The sequence below is a fragment of the Urtica dioica genome, chromosome 8 (genome assembly GCF_054948205.1).
Source record: "Urtica dioica subsp. dioica isolate 48M chromosome 8, U.dioica_male_clone48M_v1_H2, whole genome shotgun sequence".
Taxonomy (NCBI): Eukaryota; Viridiplantae; Streptophyta; class Magnoliopsida; order Rosales; family Urticaceae; genus Urtica; species Urtica dioica.
In genome coordinates, this window is record NC_142763.1 from 9,565,098 (window position 1) to 9,582,723 (window position 17,626).

General features: G+C 32.9%; 2 long non-coding RNA genes across 5 annotated transcripts; one reads left to right on the forward strand and one right to left on the reverse strand.

Annotated features, from left to right (window-relative positions):
• Positions 1-4,445: 4,445 nt before the first annotated feature.
• Positions 4,446-4,760, forward strand: LOC149387921 (uncharacterized). Its single transcript, XR_016301065.1, has 2 exons — positions 4,446-4,562; positions 4,691-4,760. It is a non-coding gene; the product is annotated as an uncharacterized LOC149387921 (long non-coding RNA).
• A 7,455-nt stretch (positions 4,761-12,215) lies between these two features.
• LOC149387922 (uncharacterized) lies at positions 12,216-13,746 on the reverse strand. 4 transcript variants are annotated; one of them, XR_016300864.1, is made up of 4 exons: positions 13,629-13,746; positions 13,147-13,205; positions 12,785-12,999; positions 12,216-12,564 (listed from the first exon to the last, which is right to left on the reverse strand). It is a non-coding gene; the product is annotated as an uncharacterized LOC149387922 (long non-coding RNA). The 4 variants fall into 4 exon arrangements; XR_016300866.1 differs by having other exon boundaries at positions 12,785-12,953; positions 13,629-13,742; XR_016300865.1 differs by lacking the exon at positions 13,629-13,746 and having other exon boundaries at positions 12,785-12,958; positions 13,147-13,252.
• Between the last annotated feature and the right edge of the window lie 3,880 nt (positions 13,747-17,626).

The window sequence follows — 17,626 nt, forward strand, 5'->3', positions numbered from 1 at the left end:
TTCAGTGTTCAACAATAATTAAAGTGAATCAGAAGAAGAATGTTTCGCTGACTTGATCATAATTTTTTTTTGTTGGTATACTATATTCAAAAGATACCGACAGTAGAGTTGAAAGACGTCGAACTCAAGCCCGTGGGAGAAAATCCACGGGATTCCGAGGACGAACCGAACACAAACGAAATAGGAGAAACCGAGGAAGAAATCCTGCTTTCCAGCTGCAAACTTGACCATATTCACCAAGCTCGAGCTCCCACAAACGAAGCGCTTCACGTCAGGCGAGTCAAAGGTCTCTTTGTGCCTCACGCTTTCGCTCCGTTCTTAAGAGCCCCTCCTCAGAAGCATCACTTCCGTAGACTCATCCTGACTTTTTTAGTTCTACTTAGCATGGTACACTCGTTTGGTAAATTAGTACATTAGTTATTGAGTTCCATGCTATTTTAATTATGTTTTAGTATAAATAAGTGTTCGGAGTACTGGGTAGGCTTATGAAAAGAGTTGTTTAATCTATTATTTTAGACTATTAATTTTCTATTAGCTGGATAGTGGAGTCTAATCGGAGGGATTGGTTCACTTCTTGAATTGTGAACATAGTTTATTTTCTAGTAGGTTTTGGTGTATTGGTCTCGGAATTGTGTGTGGTTTTTCATATTGATTGATGATTCTATGAATTCATTCTTGAGTTTTGGGTTTTTTTTTTATTATTTTTTTTATCACGTATGATTAATAATTGGTAATAACAGTTACTACAATTATCAATTATGGGTTTCTGATTTTTTCTTTCTAAATCTCGTATAGTTAATAATTAATATTTATTTTTTAATTGAGCTGTATTTCAGCCTGAATCCAGGAAAGAGAGCATTCAAGGACTTTTACGTTTCAATTTTTTGTTATGTAGTATCATAAATTGCACGTGTTTGATTATTCTTTGTATAATACATGCATGTATGATTTCAATTATTTATGGGTAAGCTTTCATTTCTGAATATTAATTAGCAAAATAATATTTATTATTATTATTTTCACCATTGGATAAGATATGGTGACTGAACAACAAAATTTATGTCAAAGGAAAAAAAAAATTCTTATTTTTTTGCTATGATGTTGTGAACTTTGTGAGCTATGTTTTGTGCTAGAAGAAAAAGAAAGGCACAAAATGCTTGGTCTTTTCAATGAACTTTGGTAGAGAATCGGATACCATTACTAGAAACTAGCTATAATCTTATCAAGTTCATTGTATTATAAGATGTGTGAATCCGAAATTTACAAGTTTTTATTTTTATTTTTTTATTTGCATATTCCTTGAAATTCTATTATGCTTCTTAAGATACAAAATCGTAAATAGTTGCAACAAAACGAAAAGTTGAATAACTTTTTACTTCTTAATTTTATATAATAAAAAAAAAGGATACCACGATTGACCGCATACGCAAGAATTGCATTAGAAGGAAACTGACACCTCATAGACTATCCTCTGTTACCCGTTTGGAATTCAATATATGAGAGAATGAGAAAACACGAGTGATCATATAAATGGAAGTGAAATTAAGAGGAAAAATAAAAATTATATCTTGTTTTTGATGTTATGGAAAATAAAGGGTAAATATGAGAATAAAGTGAGAAAATAGAAATTTATACGGCCCGCATTTAAAATTTAGACGCTTTATTTTCCACCCTATTTTTCATGAAAAATAGAATATATTTGTGAAAATTGTTTGTGATAGTGTTTCTTTTAAAACTAATATGGTCCAAATATTTATCACAAAAATAATCTTTTTCAAGTTTTTAATTGTCATTTTTTTTATGTTTATAGATTTTTTTTAATCCAAAAATTGTTACTGTTTTGGGTTATATTTAATTTAATTTACTGTTTACTATTTTATTTAAAAGAAAGATGACATTTACAGTTTGAAAACCTCTAAACTTTGAAAGGATTCAAAACACCAACTATATTTGGAACGTTGCACTTTTAAAATACCATCCATGTAATTTTTCCAATGAAATCCCAATGTTAGTTAAACATTTTCCATCATAATTTCCTTTCTTTTATATATTCTCTCCATTTAAACAACACAAGAAAAATTGAGTATGCGTAAAACATGAAAAATCTAATTAAGAAAAAACGACAACCAATTTAATTTTTATTGAATTATTTAGATTCGAGAAGATTCGATGGAAACCAGAGTAAAGAGAAACATATATTTAAAATTGAGATAATATCGAAATTATGATCATTTTGATAGTATCAAAACCCATTACTTGTGTTTTAATTTGGAACTATTACTGCCTTTTGTACATTCACCTTTTTAACTTTATTAATTTCCTTTTTCATTTCTCTTATAAATTACATCTCTTTTAATACTTCACTTTCATATTCTTTGAAGATTTATTGACGTACAAAAATTTATTGACAAAGATATCAATAGATCTTCAAAGAAATAAGTTTTTTTTCCAGATTCCAAAAAACTTTTAAAAAATTATATTAATTTACTTCACATATCACTCCATTTCGCATACATTATATATTAATGAAAAGATCTAAACTCTAAACTAGGAAAAAAATGTAAAGGAAGAACAAAATCTAACACGAAGAACAAAATAAATATCAAGAACGAAAATGAACCATACGTCGCTTTTATGCAGTCCGACGCCGTTAGCATTTAACAACCCATATAATCAGCCACGCAAGAGAGAGAGAGAGAGAGAGAGAGAGAGAGAGAGAGAGAGAGAGTTAAATGTGTTAGTTTATTTATTTTTTAAACATAATGTGTTTGTTAAAATATTAAATGTAATTAAATTAAATGATTAAGAAATAAATACAAAAAAAAATTAAATGACTAGTCATTTAGAAATATTTTGATACCAAACATTTCTCTCTCCTATAGATAAGTAATAATTTTTTTTATTAAAATGTAATTAATGAATTTTGGTACAAAATTATTAAAGTGATCATAATTCTAGTATTATTCCTTTAAAATGAGGATGTGGGTTTCTTTATTCTCACTCTCTTTGTTAATACTTTTGTGACGGGTTTTAATTTTTAGGCAAAACTTTTTATAGTTGAAGAAGTTGCTAACTTGCTATGAAAATTGTTCGTCATCGCCCACCGGGGATTCCTGAAAATAGTTAACAGTTTGCTAGCAAAAAAAAAAAAGAGAGAGAGAAAGAAAATAGTTAACAGTTAAATTAAGGTAGTATTAAGATTAAAAGAAAAACATTTTCCTCCGGCTTTTATATATACACATAGTGTGGTTAGATTCCTATATTCAACGCACAACCATATATATGTTAATTAGTTGTTTATTTATGATTTACGTCTTTTTCAAGGGCATATCACATCGTCATCGCAATACACAGCCATAATAATAGAAGTCACGTGACGAGGAATTAAGTGAGAAGAAGTAGATAGATAGAGTAAGAAGAGCTTTGTTGAACTTTTTGGGAACCACTGTGCTCTCTTCTTCTTCTTTTTCATCGCAAACTATTCTCATGCGCGTGACTTTTTGCTTGTGGTCTTAAAAAACAGCAGATAAGCCGGTGAACCCAATTTATATATGACGAACGACAATCTCATTTATGCAAAAATCAATAATTGCGATAGTTGAAATCAATGAACCATACATATATAAATCCGCTTTAATATATCACACGTTATTACGTATCAAGGTGACGAGGCAGAGGAAGGGAGTGTCAGAGAAGAGAGAGATTAATGTACCACCAGGTTTTGAGGAGAGCAGAGGTGAATGGACGTGTGAGCTTTCACAAACCCTAGCTAGCTTACGTAGCCTATAGGGTTAAAGCATTATAGCTAGCTAAAGCATTATAATAATAAAATAATATTAAAAACCCCCTCATAGAAAAGCTGAAAGCCCACCCTTTAGCCTATCTGTCACCCTTCCTCAGAAGCATCAGTTCCGTAGACTCATCGGAGGTATGCTGTAAAGTAAGGCTTTTTGTGTAACTCGTCTTGTGAACGTTGGAATCAATGAACGAGTTTTTTCCTTGAATCGAGTATTGTTGCAAATTATAATTTCACTAGAGCGTGAAATGGTCCTAGATTTAGAAAATAAATATTTAAGGTCAATTAAAGATTTCGGAATGAGTTGAGAATTTCGAGTTGGACTCGAATGATTTTAATTTCCCGAATAATATTTTCGGTGAGTCCTCGAGTACTAAGAAGAGTCTCGGGAGTGAAAATAATTTCCGAAACACCTTAAATATATTCAAAATAAATTAGAATCAACGAGAAATTATCTCGGTTTATTTTCTAAATCGTTTCCATTTAATTATGGACGAGATGTTTATTTTGAGAGTAAAAGGATCGATTTGCAAACAAAAGGTGGTTTATTTGAAAGGAAATTTGAGAATGAGGAAGTTAGTAGGATTATTTTTGGTCCTTATCCCATTAATTTCTCAGCCACACATATAGTATTCTAGACTCTTCTATTACCCTTATCTTTTCACTTTCACGTTGGAACAAACCAAAGCAAGAAGGGGAAAAAAAAAAACGCACGGAAGAAAAAAAAAAGAGAGAACAACGACCGAGAGACGCCGGAGTGGTTTAGGTGAGTTCGTCCTCTTCTTCTCCTTCCCGTTATTCATCTTCTTCATCTCCATTTCTTTTTCTTTTCCTTCGTTCATCTTCTTCAATCACGCTGAGAATCATTGGCTCCGATTTTGTTCTCTCCACAAGGTTGAGCGGGATTTCGTGGAGTAGGAGAAGCCGAGAGTTGTGGGTTCGTTTTCTACATCAAGGTAGGAAATCCAACTCGTTTTCTTTGTTTCTAGTCCGATTCCTATGTTTTCCTATTAGGGGTTTTTGAGTTCATTTGGTTGATTTCGTGGGTTGCTTGTGTTTGGGCTCGGTTTGTGCTTGTAGTGAGCTGAAATTATTTGAGTTAGGATTTTCAGATTTTTATGGATATTTTGGCCGAAAATTTGGAAGGGAAAATTGGGGGTTTTCATGTGTGATGCTTGAATCAGTTAATTGTTGATTAGGACTCTGATTTTAAGTGTTGAAAATTGGAGTTTTACTTGTTCAATTTCAGTTTTCACGTAAGTTGTGTTTTGGTTCACTTTTGGGCTGATTTTTGGAGGTTTCGGATTTCAGAGTATGTGCTTGGCTTTGAAGTATGTTGAGTGGATTTTTGTTTTGTCTGTGGTGTGGTACTGATATGCGTAGGATCGGATCTGAATTTGTGGTGTTTTTAGACGAGTCGGAGACTCGCTAGGATGTGAATAACATAGGTTCTTTTTAGAAAATTTACTTGGTTGAAAGTGTTGCTCGTCTTTGGTTTTTGTTGTTGTTGTTGCTGAGCGTGGGACGGGTTAGGATCGGGTGAGTGTTCGATTTCCGAATGCCTTGTTCGGGAATTGATTTCGAATCGAGAAACTTGGGTATCCTCGGTTCAATTTTTAATCTAACCATGCTCTCTTGTTGGTGCTGCGTGTCTCTCCGAGCTCGTACCGCAGGTACGAGGATGCAGCAAGGATGGTTCCGGCGAGTCGCGGGCGAGCAGCGAGGGCTGTTCGGGTTCAGCGACAAGGCAAAGAGGGGCTGTTCAGTTCGAGCGATACGTCAACGGCTCGGTGAGATGTCTTGAGGCTGTGACAGCGCGCAGCGACGGTGCAGACACGGGCTGCGAAACCTCAGCGTGTCGAGGCAGAGTGAGTTACGCAGCGACGACAGCGACTCGGCATCCTTTCGTTTCCGCGTCGGCGACGATGCGTTTGAACAGCGACGGCGGCGACGACGAGTCGTGAATGTACCGGCTCCCGACTCTAATTGTTAACCGAGTCGTTTCTACTAAAAGTCTTTTAACTATAATATGTAATATTATTCGTAAAATAGTTATGTACGTTTATGATACTAATCACGTGAGTTAGTGAGTTGTTTCGGATTCAAATCGGGTGCTTCAGGTGTGCTATGGTTCGTGGGTTCGAGATAAACCGAGAGTGTCGGTTTCCGTGAGTGTCGGTTTCCGTGAGTTACGAGTACCGAACGTGTGTGATTGAATCCGAAACATTCCCGTATTGTAATGTTTTTCAAAAATAATTTTATAACCTATAAGCTTATGATTAAGCTTAAAGTATTTTTGTTACAGCTCATAATTAAGCTAAACCATATTTTATGTTTCTTATTACAAGTATTAAGTTTTGAAAAAAAATAATTAAGTGGTTTTGAAAATAAAGGTTTGTACAACCTTACTTATTATTATTCTTTCTTGATTATTATTTAAGCTAAGTATTCTAATTATTTTTAATTAATTATTTTACTTATTATAACATATTTCCATAATTAAGATTAGTATTATTTTCAAAACCTATATCTATAGTTTTTAAACGGGTTGTTTTATTAACTACGCTTATAGTCTAACCAACGGGTTATTCTAATTTCTATGATCTTAGAGGTAAGACTTTCTTTACAAGTCTAAGAGTAGTGATTTTGGTTCTTGTGGATCGTTGTGGAAAGGAACAAGTTTTTCTCCCTCTTGGGTTCTTAACGTTGAGTTTCGGTTCTAGTTTTGGGCTCGGCCCAAGGGATTTGGGTTATTAAATGCTTCCTTAGCATAGCTAATCTCGAGTTTCATGTTTAGTCGCTACTTGTAGGACTTGTTCTCTCTCTTGATCACTGTTTCATGTGGGAATCGTGTTCTTGTTTTCTCTGATTCTCTTAAGTAAGAACGTATGTTTTGCGTGTGACGGATATGAGTTCCGTGCGCCTTGTTCAGTTTCTCTGGGATGAGAATTTGTAGACTAGTATTTCTGCTAGTGCAGAACTAATGGTGTTCAACGCTCCATTTTATTCCTCAGATATTTTCAGCTATCGCCGTAACGATTAGGCGTTAGAGGGGGAAGGAGCTAGCGAATTAGGAGTCCATGTAAGTGGGAATTAAGTCAACTACTTACCAAGGGAATCACATGTTTATGTGCATTTTACTGTGTTAGTAAACAAGAGTAGTTGAAAGCCCATGAATTTGACAAACTAATCAAGATTAAGGCTTCGGCTACTATTATTGAAAATGTAGCTTCGGGTTTGTCCCGTTAAGTTCAAGCGTAACCCGCTAACAACCCAAGCCGTTTCTTATTTGATTAGTTAATCTTCCTTTGACTTACTAATTTTAGATTCACCCGATAGACGGGTTTACGGGAAAAGCAGGGACAGACGTTTCTCAGATTCCAGCTGAGATATCTGTTCTAGGGACTACAAGGGTCACACCTTGATTTCTCTTTCAAAATACTATGACGAGCATATTAAACAATATTTAATCGAGTTTTACTCGAAACGATGCTCTTCCCGTTGTAGTTTAGGGCTGTACTCTGATTCCATCGGGTACCAAACATTTAAAAAGAACAGATGTCGGTGGTACCAGCAAGTCTGAAGACTTGTGTTTTTGTCAGGGATACCTGACGGGCGCAGTGTTGTAATTGGTAACTGCCGGCGTGCCGGGCACGTCTGAGCTTTCAGGGAGCTCCTGAGCGCCCCTATGATTGGAGATGGTACCATTAGAGGATCCTAGACGAAGTTTAAAACTTGGAGTCACCCTCATGATTAAATTGCTCGGGTCTGAGGGTTGGCTACTTGTCATTCTGAGGGTTGTTGCAGTGGGTGGTTGGATGACCTGAAGATCAGGATGACAAGTTCACATGTAGTAAGTATGCACGTGCTTGCATATCATATGATAGGAATCATATGTCTTTCATGCATAATTTATGTGTTATGTGCACGTCACATGTCATCTAGTCGCTTTTATTACTAGATAGACTCCCACTTGCTGAGTCTTTCGACTCATAGTTTATGACCCTTGGTAATGTAGGCAGAGGAAAGGCTTTACTCGGGTAGAAGGAGGAGATCTAGTCCAGGCTTGCGTCGCTCGACCTGTGGCAATAAGAGTTTTTGTTTTAAACGGGGAAAAATGGTGTTTTATTATGTAACTAGTAAACTTGTATTCTAGTTACTAGTTTTGCGTCCATGTTTGTATATAAGTTATATGTAAGATATGTCCAAAACAAACGAGTGTGTTTTGTTATGTATATAGTCGCTATAAGACTTGTATGTGAAATAAAAGCGAAAAATTTCCCCGAAAATTCTATTACTTATGATATATGTCTTATAGCTATTTAATTTATTTCCGCTTACTATATACAAATGCTATGTTTATTTAAATATTCTGGAGGAAAGAGATGTAAGTACTTCGCGGCTCGCGGGTCGTGACATATGCATTGGCTGCTCTTAGGTTTGGTAAATTAGTACATTAGTTATTGAGTTACATGCTATTTATTTATTTAATTATGTTTTAGTATAAATAAGTGTTCGGAGTGGGTAGGCTTATGAAAAGAGTTGTTTAATCTATTATTTTAGACTATTAATTTTCTATTAGCTGGATAGTGGAGTCTAATCGGAGGGATTGGTTCACTTCTTGAATTGTGAACAGAGTTTATTTTCTAGTAGGTTTTGGTGTATTGGGCTCGGAATTGTGTATGGTTTTTCATATTGATTGATGATTCTATGAATTCAATCTCTCTATCTCTCTCTCACCCCTTCTTTGCCCACCCTGGATATACCTCCCATCCAAACGTTAACATATATGAATGCATAATACAAAAAAATTTAAAATTAGAATCAGAAGTGGCTTAACATTTCATTATTCAAAACAATGCATAAACGCAAGCTTTTTTCTTCTTAAACTGTTACAGAGATATAATGAAACTTGAAGAAAGCAAACAAGAATGGGTCAAACCGCCTTTCAAAATAGATTTGTTACTATCCACATACTCTCTCTCTCGGTTCTATTATTATAGGTACTATCATAACATTAAGTCCAACATCAGATATTTCTCATAACAATACAAAAATATTTTCAGACATGTTTTCTTTGTAGAATCTCGCAATCAAAACCAACTCATTAAAAGAGTTGTTGTTATATACTTCCTGAACTTTCATTTATCTACATAGATTAATTAAAAAAAAAATTAAGAACAAGCTAATGAATCCTGAGCAAGCCACGTCGCTTTGGGCAGCTGTATTTTCTTTCCTCTCTTATACGCTTGACATTTGTCTATATATATAAATACAGCTGTTTTTTGCTCATAAAAAACGCATTATTGCGAAATTCTTCCTTATTATAACGTGGCAAATGTTATTACATGTCTGTTACTTGTCAGCAGCTGCTAAACACAAGCAAGGTGGTACAATCACGATCTCTCCAATTCTTAACTTAGTCATTAGTCATTGCATGTTATGCTTTTTCAGCCAGATGTCTCCCTCTACGATAACAAGTTTTATTTAACGGCGTTCACTATATGTAATAACAGTTACTACAATTATCAATTATGTGTTTCTGATTTTTTCTTTCTAAATCTCGTATAGTTAATAATTAATATTTATTTTTTAATTGAGCTGTATTTCAGCCTGAATCCAGGAAAGAGAGCATTCAAGGACTTTTACGTTTCAATTTTTTGTTATGTAGTATCATAAATTGCACGTGTTTGATTATTCTTTGTATAATACATGCATGTATGATTTCAATTATTTATGGGTAAGCTTTCATTTCTGAATATTTTAAATAAAAAAGTGTGTTATAAACTACTATAGCGTAAAAAAACAAGTAATTCTAAAACCCATTTGTTAAACTACCATTAATCAATTTAAACAGCAAACAAAAAACAAAACTATGATAAACTGTCATTAACACTTATCAACAATTATATGGAGAAAGAAATTTAATTAAATATTAATTAAGTTAAGAAACTGCCATGTAAATAATTTATTATTTTATTTATTTTTTAATTTAAAACCGGTCAAAAGGTATTTTTGACCCTTTCGATTAGTTAATAAGTTGAGTAACGAATTTTCAATTATCAATCGAACGTTGGCTGTTAAAATAAAATTTCAATGATTGAAGAAGGCTATTTAACTGCAGTGCTAAATAAAATTATTACAAAATTATACAATACAGATTGCAATTATGTTGGTAGTCCTAATTCATGATTTCATCATAATAATTTGAGTTCTTACCTACGTGCGTCAAAATTGGCCAAGCGCAAACGCACCTGCAAAATGAACGCTCTTATTAATTTTATCATCGAAATTAACATTTTTGAAGTAGTATTTGTGTCTTTCGCTCATTCAATTATTTTGTATACTCTTATCATTGTTATCACTTTAATTTTTTTTTTATACAGTACCATGTAATTGTATACTAAAATATGTAGACTGAAATTGTATAATTGTGTAATATATATACTAAAGAGTGTATATTGAATGTATTAATATCCTAAATATTTCAAAAAAAAAAAGAAAAACATTATAATGTTTTGAAAGAAGCGTATAAGCGTTAGTATTGTAATTTTCCCACTTATTACACATTTTTGTTGAAAATGGGCCTTAGTGCATATAGGTCAGGTCATGATATAATATGTTATCTATTATGCAGTGATTGTATATTATATACGTAGTGTATTGTAGGTCAGGTCTCTCTCTCTCTCTCTCCCTCTTCTCACTTCGTCTCTCTCCTCTCCCCTCTCTCATCTTCTTCTTCCTCATTTTGCTTCCGCCATTTTATTTTTCCAGAATATGAGTTTATAGTTTCAAGTCGAAAACGACATAACATGGACAAACGGCATGTCATTTTCAGAGAAAATCAAACGAAATAACATGGAAAAACGACTTTCATGAGTTCGTCGGCCGTTTTCCCGGCGAAAACGACACCGCCGGCGAAAATCGGGGAATTTCGGCGACATTTAAATCCATGTTTGCAAGTATACCCCTTGATAAAAAGGCATTATAAAAAGTTATATCCCTCAAAAACACTCTCCCAGAAAGATAAAGACTTAAAAAACAACTTAATTTGCATTCAGTCCCATATACATTCTTCCAATTAGTCGTATAATGTTTGTGGCGACATTAACTGTAATCGTCCAAAGTTACAATAGCTGGTAAGATTATTGAAGAATGATATTGGCTTTCACCAAATAAGACACACTTGATTTCATCACATCGTTCCTACAAAAGGGTTTTTCCGGTCACCACCATTCCAAAAGGGCTTTTCGGTCACCACCGTCCTCCAATTCTAGGGTTTTGAATCTGCAGAAATTACATATAATCCATACATAGATATATATGTTATTTTGCTTATATTTTGTTTTTTGTTATATATAGCTAATAATGTAGGTTTAGGGTTTGCAATAAACGGGAAGTTATTTTTGCTTCTAATAAATAAAAAATGTACATAATGAGACTTCAAATTTCTTCTTCTTCTTTTTAATAATTATGACATCAGACATCAAAACACCCTTTTACGATAAAAACGTGTCGAAACACTTGCCACTAAATAGATTCCAGCTCTTAGAAACATTCCAATGTATGCACACTGATACAGATGGTATTGAAAAGAACATCTCAAAATTACATATACAACACTTAAACTAAGCCAAACAAAGCTTTTGTTTTGTAGTTGCTAAAAAAAAATACTAGTTCATAACAGAACTCATATGTTATTTGTATGGGTGAATTATTTCTTCAGATATATCTTAACAGTGGAATAAATATACGGATTGCAATAATCTGTCAGGATAAAGTAAAATAAAAAGGTATTCAAAACATTAAATGGAAAGAGTGGATTTTCAAAACTAGCTTTCGGTAGGAAAATCACGCATCAGAAATACGAAATGAACTTGATCATCGATACACTCATAATCAAATGAGAATCTGTAAATTGTATGCCACGCTGAAATTAGAGGTCAGCCCTAGAAATATACATATACATAAAAAACCCTAGAGATGTATGTAGATCGGCAAAATTTTAAAATCAATGCGTCTGTAATAAAAGCAAGAGATTAACTCTACTATCATAAAAATACCCCACGAACAATATAACACAGTAAATAAAAAAAATAAAAAAAATTTAGATTAAAAAACACCAGGTTATACCAGAGGGACTTTAGGTGATAATGTTGTATATCAAAGTGACGACGACAGAAAGATAGAGAGCACGAATGAGTGAGATGCTATAGCTTCCATGCATTTCAAATCATCTGTGCTCTCTATCTTCTGTCAGCATCTATAAACATACACCCCAATGTCTCCTTTAATTAACACAAACATAAATATAATATGTATATATATATATTATTATATATATATATATAAAGGAGAATCCGGAATCACTATTCACGCAGACTCATATTACTGTTAAGTCTACAGTACACTTAAAAAATTTGACAAAAATACCCTTTAAAAGTCTCATAATTACATGGCATGCCAATGTCATTCTGATTAAAATATTACAACTACTCCTAAAAGAAAAAAAAATCACAAAAATGCCACTCTGACTTAGAATATTCTGGAATACAAACCGACATCCACATATGACAGTTTTAAATCGTTGGAGCTGCCCGAAGTAAATTAATTGTCTGGAATTCTCCAGATATTTGCATTGCAAAAATCATCAACAGCTATTTCATGAAATTTCTGGAAAGTTTTTCATTTCTTTCCAAGCGGCCTATATATTCCATGCTCCTTCACCGAAGAAATCGACACCAACTTCTGCTCTTTCGTCTTCAAAACTACAATCAGACCAATACAACAAATTCAGCCATTGTACATCAATATGTAACAATCTGACCACAATCAATTTCTATTTGTTGTGTTTAACTTCATTTTTTAATCTTTTGTTCATTCTTTTACTTTTTTTTTTTTACTTTTGTTCATTCTTTTACTTTTTTTTGTTCATTCTCTTTGTTCAGTCTCACTTTTCCTCCATCACCACACGTAACAAAATCAGACCTGATCGGCGAGGTAACGTTCACCCGTGGATCAGTTCGAACCACCACTTGAAGTTGAAGATGCGGCAATGGCAGTCCTCGAAGCCGAGTGTATGTGATCCGCAATACTCAGCCTAAGATAGTAAATAAGCCGGAAGATCTAGACCTTCAACTTCGACATCAGCGCAGAACTAATCTTGACGAACATGGGGAAATGATCAAGTAAATTAGAACAGTCTGGAGAAAAAGTGTATATTTCAGAATAGAACAAAAAAAATACAATCGAGAACAATAAGAGAAAGAAAGAAAAGCTGGACTCATGAGAGATCGAGTATCGCACAAAAAAAATAGATTAATTAAATTGTTTTGATAGGAAAGGATTACCAGAAGATCCTACTTGATGAAGTTCAGAAGATCTTCCCCTTAAAAAAATAATGGAGCATCTGTCAACAAATTGGAAATATATAAGCTTTATTTTTATTAGTCTTTCTATAGAAAATTGCTTAATACTAATACCCAGATAAGTGTTTTACCATGAAAAAATAAATTAAAAAAATCCCTCCATAATATTTCCAAAAAAATGTTAGCAGAACTTAAATCACAACATCATCAAAATGAGACCTGATCGGCGAAGTAGCCTTCACCCGTGGATGGAGAAGTGGTGGTCTCATTCTTTTCGTTGATGAGAGGCTGGGATTTTTTGGGAAAAGTTTTTTGCATCAGAAAGAAAGAAATATTTTTCTTATAACAAGTTAAATACTTATTTTTCTTATTTTGGGCAAATGAAACAAAAAAAGAAAACCCTACAGAGAATAAAAAAGTAGAGGTATAACTACTGAAAAATAATACGTTTGAGATGCGATTACCGGTTCAAATAAATCGAATACGAACTGTCTGATACCGAGACCGATACCATAGACGTTTCACCGCAGCCACATATTTCTACTATGTCCGAGACTATGGCGTGCATATGTATTTTTGGTGGTAGTAAAAAATGGAGGTTTCGCCATTGACGATCGGTATAGAGAGAGAGGGGAAGCGGCTGTGAAAAGAGAAATGCAGAGGAGATAATGGGGTAGTAGGGTTTCAGATGGGCTTTATAAAAGCCCACTATTCTTTTTTAAAAGAAAGCCCACTAGAATAATACACATTTGTAGAGCAATTTTAATAAAAACACACAAAAATATAGCATCATAGACTGTATTTGCAACTTTGCATATTGTCTTCGATGTAGTTTCTCTTATATTTACAATGATGTTATTGATCTATTTCGTATATGTTTTGTATCAACTATCTCAAATTACATGTAAAAAACAATAAAGAAAAAGGTGTAGAAGCTAAATATTTATTTATAATTAGAAATGTGTATTTTATAAAAAAAAAAAAAATTGTGATTTTCAATAATAATACAAATATTAACTATGAAGAAAATTTCCTTACTTAGATGTATATATAATCTATATTTGCAATTTTGTATTTATTCTCTATTTGATTTTTAGAAATAGGATTTGTAATATGGTAATTATTGTATATGTGTATATAATTTTTTTCATTGAAGTAAAATAAAATATAACATTGGTACAATTTGAGTTGTACAATTCAGTCATTATAAATTAAGATATGTAAATATATGTATGAAATATTATTGATGTAATCTTAACAATTAGTAAGTTATTTGACGTCATGTTCATCATTAATTTTTTTTTTATTATTTCAATAATTTACTGTTAAAAGACATCAAGCAACGCGCGGGCATTTTGCTTGTATATATATATATATATATATATACATCAAGCGAGAGGGAGAGAGTAGCGGTAATATTTTTTTTAAATGCTTCTAGCGGTGATATTAACTTTTTGTGGTTGATACTTGATATAGGCAAATTTAGAGAGTGGGAGAGAGAGAGAGAGAGAGAGAGAGAGAGAGATGAGAAGCGCAGTGATGTTATTAACTTCTGTGTTTGTTGAAAGATATGAAAACTTGTTGTGGATGAAGTCTATGTTTATAGGGAAACTTGTGGTTATGCAATCATTATTTTAAATTGTCTTTTATTACTTGTTAATTCGTGAGAAACAATAAGCTTATATTAAAAAAAAAAAAAATTGTGAGCCTATGAACGCAAAACAATAAATATATGGAGAGCAAGTTGAGCAAACAAAAAGTTGATCATGCTCGAGTAGAAGCATAGACAACTCACACATTTACAGTTAAAAATATGTCCTATTGGGACTTTTGTCTTCATATATGAATCTGCTTTTAAATTTTGATATATATATATATATATATATATAAAATTTAAACTAATAATTTGAGTTCATGGCTGAAACAAAAAATAATTCGTTGAATGTTCTGCATCCCACCATTATTGCATCCCACTCATACTGGCAATCATGCATGGTGTCCTTTTTGTGCTTTGAAACTTGTTATTTAGGAAAGAGAGAAATTTTGTATTAAGAGCAAGACTAAAACACACAATTACACATAGGTTTGACTGGACCTTTTTATTTTTTCCTTTCAAGAACCAGTAAACTGGCTGATATTTGATATTTGGTTTGGTTTATAATAACACAAATACATATATAATACCATACATAAATTCCATAGACATACATATATCTTATATGTTTACACATGACAAGTATATACTTATAACCATATTTTTTAATCAAGTGAACAATTAAATGAGTTGAAATAATTAAGCATATGATAAAATAATTATTTTAATTTACCCTTATGAAATAAATTTAGACACATCTGCCTTTCCTGAAATTTTATTTCCTGCTCAATACACACACACACACACACACACACACACACACACACATATATATATATATATATATATATATATATATATATATATATATTGTTGTCGTATTATATATAATGTTTCATGCGTAAACATGGCTTTTTGAATAGAAAGTGGATATTTATTTTAGTTCACATTCATGTGTCTTGAAACTTCACAGTGGCACTTGCATGGTTAATTCTATTCGAACCATTATTTGTTTGGTTAGAGAGAAATGTCATTTAATGTTATGTCCAACAAAATAACTAATAAAACGAGGTGGGACATGAATGAAATGTAAAAAATTTCGGTTGGCAGAAGATAAAAGCATTAGGGTAAGCAAAAAAAAAAAAAAAAACTGCAAGAGATAAGTTTTTTTTTTTTTTTTTTTCAGAAAGAGATAAGGTTAATAATTAATGTTACAATGACAACACTCACGTTGCCAAGAGATGTATGACAACACAAAAGAGAATCCCTCGTCACACATGTCATATCTCTAGCTTGTCTCATTGATTCACACACATAGGGGTTGAAAAAAAAAGAGAGTATATATATTGTTGTCGTATTATATATAATGTTTCATGCGTAAACATGGCTTTTTGAATAGAAAGTGGATATTTATTTTAGTTCACATTCATGTGTCTTGAAACTTCACAGTGACACTTGCATGGTTAATTCTATTCGAACCATTAGTTGTTTGAATGAAATGTCATTTAACGTTATGTCCAACAAAATAACTAATAAAACGAGGTGGGACTTTAATTAAACGAGGTGGGACATGAATGAAATGTAAAAAATTTCAGTTGGCAGAAGATAAAAGCATTGGGGTAAGCAAAAAAAAAAAAAGGCTGCAAAAGATAAGTTTATTTTTTTCAGAAAGAGATAAGGTTAATAATTATGTGATAAGGTTATGTTACGACAACACTCACGTTGCCAAGAGATGTATGACAACACAAAAGATGTATGACAACACAAAAGAAAATTGCTTTCCTTTTCTCATGTCTTGGTAATTTTGGCTCCAAAATGTTCATTTAATACGTGGTTCGTGGGATAGTCCAGAACTATAGATGTTTTTGTTAGGACTGGAAATATAATTTATATGTTGACTGTCACTTAGTCTATAAATAGAGGTTAGAAATAATCATTTACCTTTGTGCAAGGCTAGCCTTCTGAGAGAGTTTGGGGTCTCTCGAATTCCTTGATTATCTTGTATTCAGTACCATTCTATTGAAATCTTCAAGGTTCATATCAGCTTTCTTTCTTCTTGTGAAATCGAAAAACACATATAAAATGATCCACTATTTAGAGCACTTACAAAATTTTGTCTAAATGATGGTATTCATGTTGATTGAAGATGATCTCCATTCTCGTGCCACTAAACTATAAGCCTAAATCCAAAAGAAGGGACAAAATATTAAAAGTTAATTTATCGTTCACAATGTGATTTCAGTGTTCAACAATAATTAAAGTGAATCAGAAGAAGAATGTTTCGCTGACTTGATCATAATTTTTTTTTGTTGGTATACTATATTCAAAAGATACCGACAGTAGAGTTGAAAGACGTCGAACTCAAGCCCGTGGGAGAAAATCCACGGGATTCCGAGGACGAACCGAACACAAACGAAATAGGAGAAACCGAGGAAGAAATCCTGCTTTCCAGCTGCAAACTTGACCATATTCACCAAGCTCGAGCTCCCACAAACGAAGCGCTTCACGTCAGGCGAGTCAAAGGTCTCTTTGTGCCTCACGCTTTCGCTCCGTTCTTAAGAGCCCCTCCTCAGAAGCATCACTTCCGTAGACTCATCCTGACTTTTTTAGTTCTACTTAGCATGGTACACTCGTTTGGTAAATTAGTACATTAGTTATTGAGTTCCATGCTATTTTAATTATGTTTTAGTATAAATAAGTGTTCGGAGTACTGGGTAGGCTTATGAAAAGAGTTGTTTAATCTATTATTTTAGACTATTAATTTTCTATTAGCTGGATAGTGGAGTCTAATCGGAGGGATTGGTTCACTTCTTGAATTGTGAACAGAGTTTATTTTCTAGTAGGTTTTGGTGTATTGGTCTCGGAATT